The 12,774-nt window shown below is 46.2% G+C and overlaps 1 long non-coding RNA gene across 1 annotated transcript in view; it reads right to left on the reverse strand.

Annotated features, from left to right (window-relative positions):
• Positions 1-12,774, reverse strand: part of LOC131382382 (uncharacterized) — a 52,346-nt gene that overhangs the window by 31,327 nt on the left and 8,245 nt on the right. The window contains exon 2 of the long non-coding RNA XR_009211815.1: positions 8,391-8,577. This is a non-coding gene — a long non-coding RNA (uncharacterized LOC131382382). The remainder of the gene's footprint in view (positions 1-8,390; positions 8,578-12,774) is intronic.

Raw genomic sequence — 12,774 nt, forward strand, 5'->3', positions numbered from 1 at the left:
CCAGGGACCATTGTGGGTTCTTGGGCAGGGGGAGAAACAAAACAAACCAAAATCACAGGCAGTTTTGTCTTTCAGATGGGAAATAGGCATCAACAGGCTCACCCTTGAAATGCATCCTAAGCCATTGGGACCAATTTGACCCACAAACCCTGAAAAAGAGGTAGCTCACCTTTTTCTGCACTATGGCTTGGCCCCAATATGCTCTCTCTGATGGGGAAAAATGGCCACCTGAGGGAAGTACAAATTACAATACTATCCTGCAGCTTGACCTTTTCTGTAAGAGGGAAGGCAAATGGAGTGAAATACCTTATGTCCAAGCTTTCTTTCCATTGAGGGAGAATACACAACTATGCATAGCTTACAATTTACATCTCACAGGAGGACCTCTCAGCTTACCCCCATATCCTAGCCTCCCTATAGCTCCCCTTTCTATTAATTATAATCCTCCTCTAATCTCCCCTGTCCAGAAGGAAATAAGCAAAGAAATCTCCAAAGGACCACAAAACCCCCCTGGGCTATTGGTTATGTCCCCTTCAAGCTGTAGAGGGAGGGGAATTTGGCCCAACCCGGGTACATGTCCCCTTCTCCCTCTCTGACTTAAAACAGATCAAGGCAGACCTGGGGAAGTTTTCAGATGATCCTGATAGGTATATAGATGTCCTACAGGGTCTATGGCAAACCTTCGACCTCACTTGGAGACATGTCATGCTACTGTTAGATCAAACCCTGGCCTTTAATGAAAAGAATGAGGCTTTAGCTGCAGCCTGAGTTTGGAGATACCTGGTATCTTAGTCAAGTAAATGATAGAATGGCCGCTGAAGAAAGGGACAAATTCCCTAACGGTCAGCAAGCCATCCCCAGTATGGATCCCCACTGGGACCTTTACTCAGATCATGGGGACTGAGGTTGTAAACATCTGTTGACTTGTGTTCTAGAAGGACTAAGGAGAATTAGTAAAAAAGCCCATGAAATATTCAGTGATGTCCAGCATAACTCAGAGAAAGGAAGAAAATCCTTCTGCCTTCCTCGAGTGGCTACGAGAGGCCTTAAGAAAATATACTCCCCTGTTACCCAAATCACTCAAGGGTCAGTTGATTCTAAAAGATAAGTTTATTACCCATTCAGCTGCAGATATCAGGAGAAAGCTCCAAAAGCAAGCCCTCAGCCCTAAACAAAATCTAGAGGCATTATTAAACCTGGCAACCTCAGTGTTCTGTAATAGGGACCAAGAGGAACAGGCCCAAAAGGAAAAGCAAGATCAGAGAAAGGCTGCAGCCTTAGTCATGGCCCTCAGACAAACAAACCTTGGTGGCTCAGAGAGGACAGAAAATGGAGCAGGCCCATCACCTAGTAGGGCTTGTTATCAGTGTGGTTTACTAGGACACTTTAAAAAAGATTGTCCAAAGAGAAACAAGTTGCCCCCTCGTCCAGGTCCACTATGCTGAGGCAATCACTGGAAAGTGCACTGCCCCAGAGGATGAAGATTCCCTGGGTCAGAAGCCCCCAACCAGATGATCCAACAACAGGACTGAGTGTGCCCGGGGCAAGTGCCAGCTCATGTCATCACCCTCACTGAGCCCCGGGTATGTTTAACTATTGAGGGCCAGGTAATTGACTTCTTCCTGGACACTGGTGCGGCCTTCTCAGTGTTAATCTCCTGTCCTGGACAACTGTCCTCAAGGTCTGTTACCATCCGAGGAATTCTGGGACAGCCTGTAACCAGGTATTTCTCCCACCTCCTCAGTTGTAATTGGGAGACTTTGCTCATTTCACATGCCTTTCTTGTTATCCCTGAAAGTCCCACACCCTTATTAGGGAGGGATATATTAGCCAAGGCTGGAGCTATTATCTACATGAATATGGGGAACAAGTTACCCATTTGTTGTCCCCTACTTGAGGAGGGAATCAACCCTGAAGTCTGGGCATTGGAAGGACAATTTGGAAGGGCAAAAAATGCCTGCCCAGTCCAAATCAGGTTAAAAGATCAAAGATCCCACTACTTTTCCTTATCAAAGGAAATATCCCTTAAGGCCTGAATCTAATAAAGGATTACAGAATATTGTTAAACATTTGAAAGCTCAAGGCTTAGTGAGGAAAAACAGCAGTCCCTGCAACACCCCAATTCTAGGAGCACAAAAACCAAATGGTCAGTGGAGACTAGTGCAAGATCTTAGACTCATCAATGAGGCAGTAATTCCTCTATATCCAGTTGTACCCAACCCCTATACCCTGCTGTCAAATACCAGAGGAAGCAGAATGGTTCATGGTTCTGGATCTCAAGGATGCCTTCTTCTGTATTCCCTGCACTCTGACTCCCAGTTCCTCTTTGCCTTTGAGGATCCCACAGACCACATGTCCCAACTTACATGGATGGTCTTGCCCCAAGGATTTAGGGATAGCCCTCACCTGTTTGGTCAGGCACTGGCCCAAGATCTAGGCCACTTCTCAAGTCTGGGCACTCTGGTCCTTCGGTATGTGGGTGATTTACTTTTGGCTACCAGTTTGGAAGCCTCGTGCCAGCAGGCTACTCTAGATCTCTTGAACTTTCTAGCTAATCAAGGGTAAAAAGTGTCTAGATCAAAGGCCCAGCTTTGCCTACAGCAGGTCAAATATCTGGCCTAATCTTACCCAGAGGGACCAGGGCCCTCAGCAAGGAATGAATACAGCCTATACTGGCTTATCCTCACCCTAAGACATTAAAACAGTTGTGGGGGTTCCTTGGAATTACTGGCTTTTGCCAACTATGGATCCCTGGATGCAATGAGATAGCCAGGCCCCTCTATACTTTAATCAAGGAAACCCAGAAGGCAAATACTCATCTAGTAGAATGGGAACCAGAGGCAGAAACAGCCTTCAAAGCCTTAAAGCAGGCCCTAGTACAAGCTCCAGATTTAAGCCTTCCCACAGGACAAAACTTCTCTTTATATGTCATAGAGAGAGCTGGGATAGCTCTTGGAGTCCTTACTCAGACTTGTGGGACAACCCCACAATCAGTGGCATACCTAAACAAGGAAATTGATGTAGTAGCAAAAGGCTGGCCTCACTCTTTAAGGGTAGTTGCAGCAGTGGCCGTCTTAGTGTCAGAGGCTGTCAAAATAATACAAGGAAAGGATCTCACTGTCTGGACTACTCATGATGTAAATGGCATAGTAGGTGCCAAAGGAAGTTTATGGCTATCAGACAACCGCCTACTTAGATACCAGGTGCTACTCCTTGAGGGACTGGTACTTCAAATACGCACATGCGTGGCCCTCAACCCTGCCACTTTTCTCCCAGAGGATGGGGAACCAATTGAGCATGACTGCCAATAAATTTTAGTCCAGACTTATGCTGCCCGAGATGATCCCTCAGAAGTCCCCTTAATTAATCCTGACCTTAACCTATATACCGCTGTAAGTTCATTTGTGGAGAATGGGATACGAAGGGCAGGTTACACCATATTTAGTGATGTAACCGTACTTGAAAGTAAGCCTCTTCCCCCAGGGACCAGTGCCAGTTAGCGGAACTAGTGGCACTTACCCGAGCCTTAGAACTGGGAAAGGGAAAAAGAATAAATGTGTATACAGATAGCAAGTATGCTTATCTAATCCTACATGCCCATGCTGCAATATGGAAAGAGAGAGAGTTCCTAACCTCTGGGGGAACCTCCATTAAATACCACAAGGAAATTATAGTTATTGCACGCAGTGCAAAAACCCAAGGAGGTGGCAGACTTACACTGCCAAAGCCATCAGAAAGGTGAAGGAGAGAAGGCAGAAGGAAACCGTTGGGCAGATGCTGAGGCCAAAATTGCTGCCAAATGGAATCCCCCATTAGAAATAACTACAGAAGGACCCTTGGTATGGAACAACCCCATGCAAGAGATTAAGCCCCAGTATTCCCCAACTGAAACAGAATGGGGACTTTCACGGGGGCATAGTTTTCTCCCTTTGGGGTGGTTGGCAACAGAAGAAGGAAAGGTACTTATACCCAAAGAACCAGTGGAAAATACTTAAAACCCACCACCAAACTTTTCATATGGGTATTGAAAACACTCATCAAATGGCCAAATCCCTGTTAACAGGGCCAAATCTCCTCCGGACCATCTAACAGGTAGTCAAAGCCTGTGAGGTGTGCCAAAGGAATAATCCCTTGGTTCATCATAAGGCCCCTTTGGGGGAACAAAGAATAGAGCACTATCATGGAGAGGACTGGCAGTTAGACTTCACCCATATGCCTAAGTCAAAGGGATTTCAATACTTGTTGGTCTGTGCTGATACCTTTAAAAATTGGATAGAAGCTTTCCTGTGCAAGACAGAGAGGGCTCAGGAAGTGAGTAAAGTCCTAATTCATGAAATAATTCCTAGATTTGGGCTTCCCCAAAGCTTACAGAGAGACAATGGTCTGGCTTTTAAAGCCACGATAACTCAGGGAATCTCCAGGGCGCTAGGGATACAATATCACCTTCACTGTTCCAGGAGGCCACAATCCTCAGGGAAGGTCGAGAAGACAAATGAAACGCTCAAGAGGCACTTAAGGAAACTAACACAAAAAACTCACCTCCCATGGCCTACTCTTTTGCCCATGGCCCTGTTGAGAATCCGAAATTCTCCTCACAAAATAGGGCTCAGTCCATATGAGATGTGGTATGGATGACCTTTTCTCACAAATGACCTCCTACTTGATCAGGAAATGGCAAACTTGGTCAAAGATATAACTTCTTTGGGAAAATATCAACAAAACCTTAAAAACCTACCTGAAGGATGTCACAGAGAAAAGGAAACAGAGTTGTTTCAACCAGGAGATCTAGTGTTGGTCAAATCTCTCCCCTCTACCTCCCCATCTATGGGCTCTTTGTGGGAAGGGCCACACTCACTAATCCTCTCTACTCCCACTGCAGTTAAGGTGGCAGGAGTGGAATCTTGGATTCACCACACCCGAGTTAAACTTTGGACATCCCCTGAGGAAGCTGCAGGATCATCAGCTCCAGAGTCCCAAGATCAGCCAGACCAGCCTGGATACACCTGCGAACCATTGGAGGACTTGCAGCTCCTTTTTTGGAAGGAAACATCCCAGACTAAAAAGGCTCCTACCACTGATCCTGAGGAAAGACCCCTTCCTCCTTAAAAAAGATAAGTGAAAACAGCATACTAACCATATTCTTTGTGATACGACTATATACTCTAGCTCCTGCCAGAACAAAAATCCTAATCACATCAACCTTCTTTCTATCTTCCTTCCTTTTGACAGTAATTTACTCCTACCTCTAACTCAGACTAGATGAAATGATCTCGTTTTCCAGAGCACCCTCTTTACCTTCCTATTTGCTCTTTGCCTATGTATCCCTCCTGCCTCCTTGGATACCTCATACAATCATCCCTCCCCTTTCACTGGCTCTTAATTACCTCTACAAGACTCTCAACTCACACTCTGTTAAACCAGTCCAGTCCTTCCCCGGCAAATGACTGTTGGCTTTGTATCTCTCTATCAACCTCTGCCTATGTTGCCACTCCCATTCCCACAAAAAACTGGGTCTTTACCAACTTGACCTACCACCCTTGTTATGAAGGAAAAGACTCTTCCCAACTTCTAAAGATGCAATCATTAGCTGACTTCCCTATATCTGATAGGACCAAGAATACCCTAACAGACGTGCAACCCAACTTTTACGTTCTTGCATTTCCAACCTCACCTATTACACAAGCAATGAAAAGCCCATACACAGCCCTGTAACCACGAATACTATCTTAACTTTCCAAGCCCCTTTATGCATCCAATGCAACCTGTTATCAGGCCTGCCTCTGAGGCACCTACTACCGTATCAGTGTAATTACACCCTACAACTTCAAGCCCCAACTGATCATAGTAACTTTTGAGTCACCCAAACAGCTCCATTAAGATGGCTTGTCCGCTTCTCAGGGCCCCCCAAAATCATCACCTCCTCCCTGCTTAACAAACAGTCTAGGTTTTGTAATGGCAAACATACTCCCTGCATGACCATTCACCCCTGGACTCCCTGCAGCAGTGCCCCCACCACTGGTGAATGCCTTCTCATCCCTTCTTTCAATCACTCTCTCAAATGGTTCCTAGTGGATACAAAACATTTTTTTCTCCAAGGGGAAAATAGAACACAGGGAGCTACTCAGTTTGCTCCCAACACCTGTTTCCAGCTGCTCACTGGAGCTACCTTGGCAAGTACTCTAGGAGTATGGGAAAATGAAAACGACAAACTCACACACCTTTTTAACATATATAACCAGTTCTGTCTACCCAGCCAAGGTATATTCTTCTTAGGTGGAATGTCGACCTATATCTGCCTCCCCACTAACTGGACAGGCACCTGCACCTTAGTCTTTCTAAGTTCCAACATTAATATTGCCCCAGGAAATCAGACCTTATCAGTACCCCTCAAAGCTCAAGTCCATCAGCACAGAGCCATACAACTAATACTCCTACTTATAGGGTTAGAAATGGCTACTGCTACAGGAACCAGAATAGCTGGTTTATCTACTTCATTATCCTGCTACCACACACTCTCAAAGGATTTCTCAGACAGTTTGCAAGAAATAACGAAATCTATTCTTACTTTACAATCCCAAATAGACTCTTTGGCAGCAGTGACTATCTGAAACCGCCGAGACCTAGACCTCCTCATTGCTGAGAAAGGAGGACTCTGCACCTTCTTAGGGGAAGAGTGTTGTTTTTACACTAACCAGTCGGGGATACTACAAGATGGCGCCCAGCATTTACAGGAAAAGGCTTCTGAAATCAGACAACATCTTTCAAACTCTTATACCAACCTCTGGAGTTGGGCAACATGGCTTCTCCCCTTTCTAGGTCCCGTGGCAGCCATCTTGCTGTTACTCACCTTTGGGCCCTGTATTTTTAACATTCTTGTCAAATTTATTTCCTCTAGAATTGAGGCTATCAAGCTACACATGGTCTTACAAATGGAACCCCAAATGAGTTCAACTAACAACTTCTACTGAGAACACCTGGACTGATCCGCTGGCACTTTTACTGGCCTAGAGAGCTCCCCGCTGGAGGACACTACAACTGCAGGGCCCCTTCATCACCCCATCCACCAGGAAGTAGCTAAAGCAGTCATCGGCCAAATTCCCAACAGCAATTGGGGTGTCCTGTTTAGAGGGGGGATTGAGAGGTGACAGCATGCTGGCAGCCCTCGCAGCCCTCGCTCACTCTCGGTGCCTCTTCAGCCTCAGCACCCATTCTGGCTGCATTTGAGGAGCTCTTCAGCCCACTTCTGCACTGCGGGAGCCCTTCTCTGGGCTGGCCGAGGCTGGAGCCAGCTCCCTCAGCTTGCAGGGAGGTGTGGAGGGAGAGGCACGGATGGGAACTGGGGCTGCACATGGCATTTGTGGGCCAGCTAGAGTTCTGGGTGGGTGTGGGCTTGGTGGGCCCCACACTCAGAGTGGCCAGCCTGCCCTGCCGGCCCCAGGCTGTGAGGGGCTTAGCACCCAGGCCAGCAGCTGCAGAGGGTGCGCCAGGTCCCCCAGCAGTGCTGGCCCACCGGCGCTGTGCTCGATTTCTTGCCAGGCCTTAGCTGCCTCCCCATGGGGCAGGGCTCAGGACCTGCAGCCCGCCATGCCTGAGTCTCCCCCCGCCCTGCCGTGGGCTCCTGTGTGGCCTGAGCCTCCCCGACGAGTGCTGCCTCCTGCTCCACAGTGCCCAGTCCCATTGACCACCCAAGGGCTGAGGAGTGTGGGTGCATGGCGAGGGACTGGCGGGCAGCTCCACCTGCAGCCCTGGTGCGAGATCCACTGGGTGAGGCCAGCTGGGCTCCTGAGTCTAGTGGGGACTTGGAGAACTTTTGTGTCTAGCTAAGGGATTATGAGTGCACCAATCAGCATGCTGTGTCTAGCTCAAGGATTGTGAACACACCAATCAGCACCCTGTGTCTAGCTCAGGGTTTGTGGATGCGCCAATCGGCACTCTGTATCTAGCTAATCTGGTGGGGACTTGGAGAATCTTTATGTCTAGCTAAGGGATTGTGAATACACCAATCAGCACTTTCTATCTAGCTCAAGGTTTGTAAACGTACCAATCAGCACCCTGTGTCTAGCTCAGAGTTTGTAAATACACCAATCGACACTCTGTATCTAGCTAATCTATTGGGGATGTGGCAAACTTTTGTGTCTAGCTCAGGGATTGTAAATGCACCAATCAGCACCCTGTCAAAATGGACCAATCAGCTCTCTGTAAAACAGACCAATTGGCTCTCTGTAAAATGGACCAATCAGCAGGATGTGGGTGGGGCCAGATAAGGGAATAAAAGCCCCGCTCAGGTCCCTTTCCACACTGTGGAAGCTTTGTTCTTTCACTCTTTACAATAAATCTTGCTGCTGCTCACTCTTTGGGTCTACACTGCCTTTATGAGCTGTAACACTCACCGCAAAGGTCTGCAGCTTCACTCCTGAAGTGCTTCTTTCAAAGATCTGTGAATTCTTTAGGTTTTCCTAGTATGGTCCTGCAGTGGTTCTCGGAGCAAAAGTTCATGGTATGAATCTTCACATGCCATACTGTCCATCCAAGTAGAAGGTACATGTTAGCACTATCTCTTATCCATGTATCTTCCCCCTGTGAAAGGAAATTAAATTTTGACACCCCAAACTCATTTAGCCGAAGGGAAAAGTCAAGCTGGGAACTGGGTCATGCAAACCTGTCTCCACCTTTTGATTCCTAAATAAAATGGCTACAAGATGAAAAGCTACCCACTTTTCCCATGTTTTGCCAACAAGGAAATTCCTGGTGAGCTGTTACAACTTCACCATGGCAATGCTAATTGATAGCTTATCTTGACAGGTGCAGTCACCCAGGCTGCCAGACACAAATGCATATCAGATTGTTCCCCTACCCAATTTTGTCTGTATTATCTCATGTAAGATGCAGATTCCCCACATTTTTCCTTTGCCCCTTTTGTTTAAGTGAGAACTGTGTGCTTCTCACTATCCCGCCCTTTCCCCTTTAAATTTGGAGCTCTCAAAATCATCTACAGAGAAAGCCATAGACCTGTCTCCTGTGAGCGTCCTTAACTTTGGTGAATAAATCTCCAAAAATGATTGAGACTTTTCTCATCATTTTCTTTGACTGACACCCTCATCATGACTTTTCTACTGCAGGAACATCCAAATACACAGGAATTACTTTTTCAATGTTTCTGTGACCTTATTGCATCCCTGCCAAATCTGAGCCCCATGGATTGCCATTTCAGCTCTTCTTTCATGACACCTTTATTCCTTTTGCTCTTTGTCCTGTGACCATGCTCACTGTTCCAATCCTGAACTTCATGTAAATCACATCAATTTACTGTTTTTGTTCCTCCTCTTGGGCTGCTGATCATTTTGAAGAAAATCTCAAAACCTACATACACATTTCTGCCATCATCCAAGCCTCAGCTGGCTCCCTCTGACATTTCATAATCTTTTATTTTGTACTCAATTAACTACACATTCACCACTTATATTGAACATTTTTTATTTTTGCCTGTCAAATGCCCATTTCCATTTGTTTTGATAATAGCACCCCAATATTCATTTGGGTAACTATGCCTATCTCACTTTCAACCTTTGTGGTCTGAGTAGGGGACTGATTCCCTTCTACCCATACATACAGTTTTATGGGTGAGCAAATGACATGCAAAGGACCAACTTGCTAGTTCTTTCTCTCTGTGGGAATGAGCATGTGGTCCAAGTCTCTACTGGACACTCAGTTCCAGAACTTTGCTGGAATTAAAGAGGTATTATTTTTGCATTGTGGCTGCTAAACTGGTTGAATTTAAGCCTGGAGCTACTAGTGGCCAATCTTGCCACTACATAAACTGATTCTGCCTAAAAAAGGAAGCCAGCACAGAGAAATAGAGGGAAAATGGTGAAAATAAATTGCTGATGGCATCATATTTTATTGTTAAAAACAAATAGTTCCTCTTCAAAGGTTTTCAATTCCTGGTTCTTTGTTCTATTCTAAAAGGTAATTGTACCCATTCATCAATCAGTCCTCCCTATCTCTGCTATGCCCAAACACCCCATGATGTACCATACCTGTCATTCCCATCAAAGGCCCACTCTTGCCTCTTTTGATGATGTCAACAGTAGCCTAGATTACCCTAGGTTGAAATTAGCCTAGATTGTGTGGTCTGACCCTAGCCTACGGGGGGGGACACAGGAACAGGGTCTGCATTACAGATAAAAATCTCCTACTCTCCTTTGTTTTGTGTGCTCTCCTTTGCCTCTGTCTTGCATGCAAGAGGCGCCCTTCTATAGAAGCAAATAGCCTTGCTGAGAAAACTTTTGCTTGAGTGCTAGTTTCACTTTGTGGCACCAAATATTTGTTTCTAACAATTTGGGGGCCTGCCCAGGTTTCCCATTTTCCTCTGGGGAAGGGGGTCTCTGGTCATCTCCCAGGGGGAGATGTGTCCCACTGCCTCGTTGCAGTGGTCTCAGGGGCTAAAGGTCCAGCTGCCACCTGCTGTGATGAATAAACCCAGACTCTCAGCAATGTGGGAAGGAAAGGCTTGCCTACAAATACCACAGTGACCAGGTAACTTTGTGCACAGACCAAGAAAAGCCGCAGAGGGGGCAGCAAAGTATTTCCTTGGTTGTTGGGATATCTTGGAGGCTGAAAGTGTGTGTGAATGATCACTGCTTGTGGTGCTGCTTGTGTGAATGGTGATAAGCACTGCTGCTGTGTGGGATGAGCGGGTCCTATCTGCAGTTCCATGGTCACCTCATACGGCTTAGGGTGGATCCTGCCATGGGGCTTATACCAGCATGCCAATACTAACAGGGACCTAATTTCCCACAAGGGAAGTGGCCAGATAGGATGAAGCGAATGGAAAGGAGTGCAAGAAGCCTCCAGTAAAGGGGGTGAGCCTCTAAAGAAAAGGGAAGGCAAGAGATCTCTAGTAAGAGAGGTTGGACCACACACACACTCAAGGGAGCATCCAAAACCTCCACGATGGGAAACACTCCTAATACAACAGGGAAAGATAAGGACGGGGATAGTCAGATCCCCTCCAACAGTCCTTTAGGTCTCATGCTAAAATATTGGGAGGAGAAGGAGAGGACTAGGCACAAGAAAAAGCAACAGATGATAAAATATTGTTGTTTCATCTGGGCCAAGGAACCCATCCTCAAATCTGCCATCTTCTGGCCAAAATATGGATCAGATGAGGCTTGGGTCTGTCAACTTTTAATTCAGTATGTGAATGACAAAATTCCAGTCTCGCAGGAAGACACAGACTATGCTCTCTGTTGGAGAAAAGAACTTGTTCTCCTCTTTCCCCTAAAGAATGCAGGAGAAGGATCAGATTTCACACTCCTCAAAATAGGCATAATAAAGCCAACCCCTAGGCAGAGGACTCCCAATGCCTGGGACCCTCTTAAACCACCTTCCCCTGTTTAATTCCCCACCTCTTGACCTGCCCCCTTCCCAGGCAGCTGCTGCCACCCCAGACCCAGTCCCAGATCCTTCTCCTACTCCTATTATTCCTCCCCCTTATAAATCTGACTCTTGGGAATTACCACCACCCCATGAGTCTGCTCTTTGTCAGCCTAAGTATCCTTCCCTAAAGGGACTACAACATGAAGTAGAGCAATGTAAAAAAGATACTCAAAATCTTCCTTTCCCCTCTACCTCTAAGGAATCAGCTCCAACTGTCTTCCCTTTGAGAGAGGTGCCCCAGGGAGGAGGAGCTATTGGCTTTGTAAATGCTCCTTTGACTAGTTCAGAGGTTCGAGGTTTCAGGAAAGAACTTAAGCCACTGCTAGATGGCCCATATGGGGTAGCAGACCAAATTGATCAATTCCTAGGCCCCCAGTTATATACATGGGCTGAATTAATGTCCATCCTGGGTATCTTCTCCTCAGGGAAAGAAAGGGCGATGATTCACAGGGCTGTTATGACAACTTGAGAATGTGAACACCCTCCCAGCCCAAACTTTCCTGCCGCAGACCAGAAATTCCTGGCCCAAGAACCTCAATGGGAAAATAACAAAGCAGTACACTGGGAAAACATGAAAGATCTCAGAGAAATATAATTAAAGGAATTCAGGAGTCAGTGCCCCTCACTCTGAATCTTTCCCAACATACAACAAGAAAAAGATGAAGGCCCCATGAAATTTCTACAAAGGCTAAGGGAACAAAAAAGGAAATATGCAGATTTAGATCCAGAAGACCCTCTCAGGCAAGGAATGTTAAAGCTACATTTTGCCATAAATAACTGGTCAGATGTAGCAAAGAAGTTGCAGAAACTAGAAAACTGGAAAAAACAGTCCATAGAGGAACTCCTAGGAGAAGCCCAAAAAGTGTGTGAGGAGAGATGAAGAAAAGCAAAAACAAAAAATGAAACTTATGCTATCCACCTTCCAACAGATGGCTTCAAGCCCATATGTTTTTAAACAGAGACTCTAGGTGGGGCAGGAATTATAAAGGGTCCAAACCCCTGTTTGGAGGACCCAAGCCTCCAACTAGGGGACCTGGACCCTCAGTTACCAGGCCCTCTAAAGAGTATGGAGGAGCAAGGTCAAAGAATCCCAGAACTGAGGGAGAGGAAGAATAGAATAGGTGCTTCAAATGCGGAAGAGCAGGCCACTTCAAAAGAGAATGGCCCCACTGGAAAAAAGATAAGTGCAGGCAAGCAAAGAATAGGACCCGAAAGAGTTGAAGGAATTGTGTCCTTACCCCTGCCTAGTACAAAACAAGAGCTTAGAAAATTTTTAGGGCTAGTTGGATATTGCCGCTTGTGGATTGATTCATATGCTCTAAAAGTCAAGTCTCT

Source organism: Hylobates moloch, unplaced genomic scaffold (genome assembly GCF_009828535.3).
Source record: "Hylobates moloch isolate HMO894 unplaced genomic scaffold, HMol_V3 SCAFFOLD_23, whole genome shotgun sequence".
Taxonomy (NCBI): domain Eukaryota; kingdom Metazoa; phylum Chordata; class Mammalia; order Primates; family Hylobatidae; genus Hylobates; species Hylobates moloch.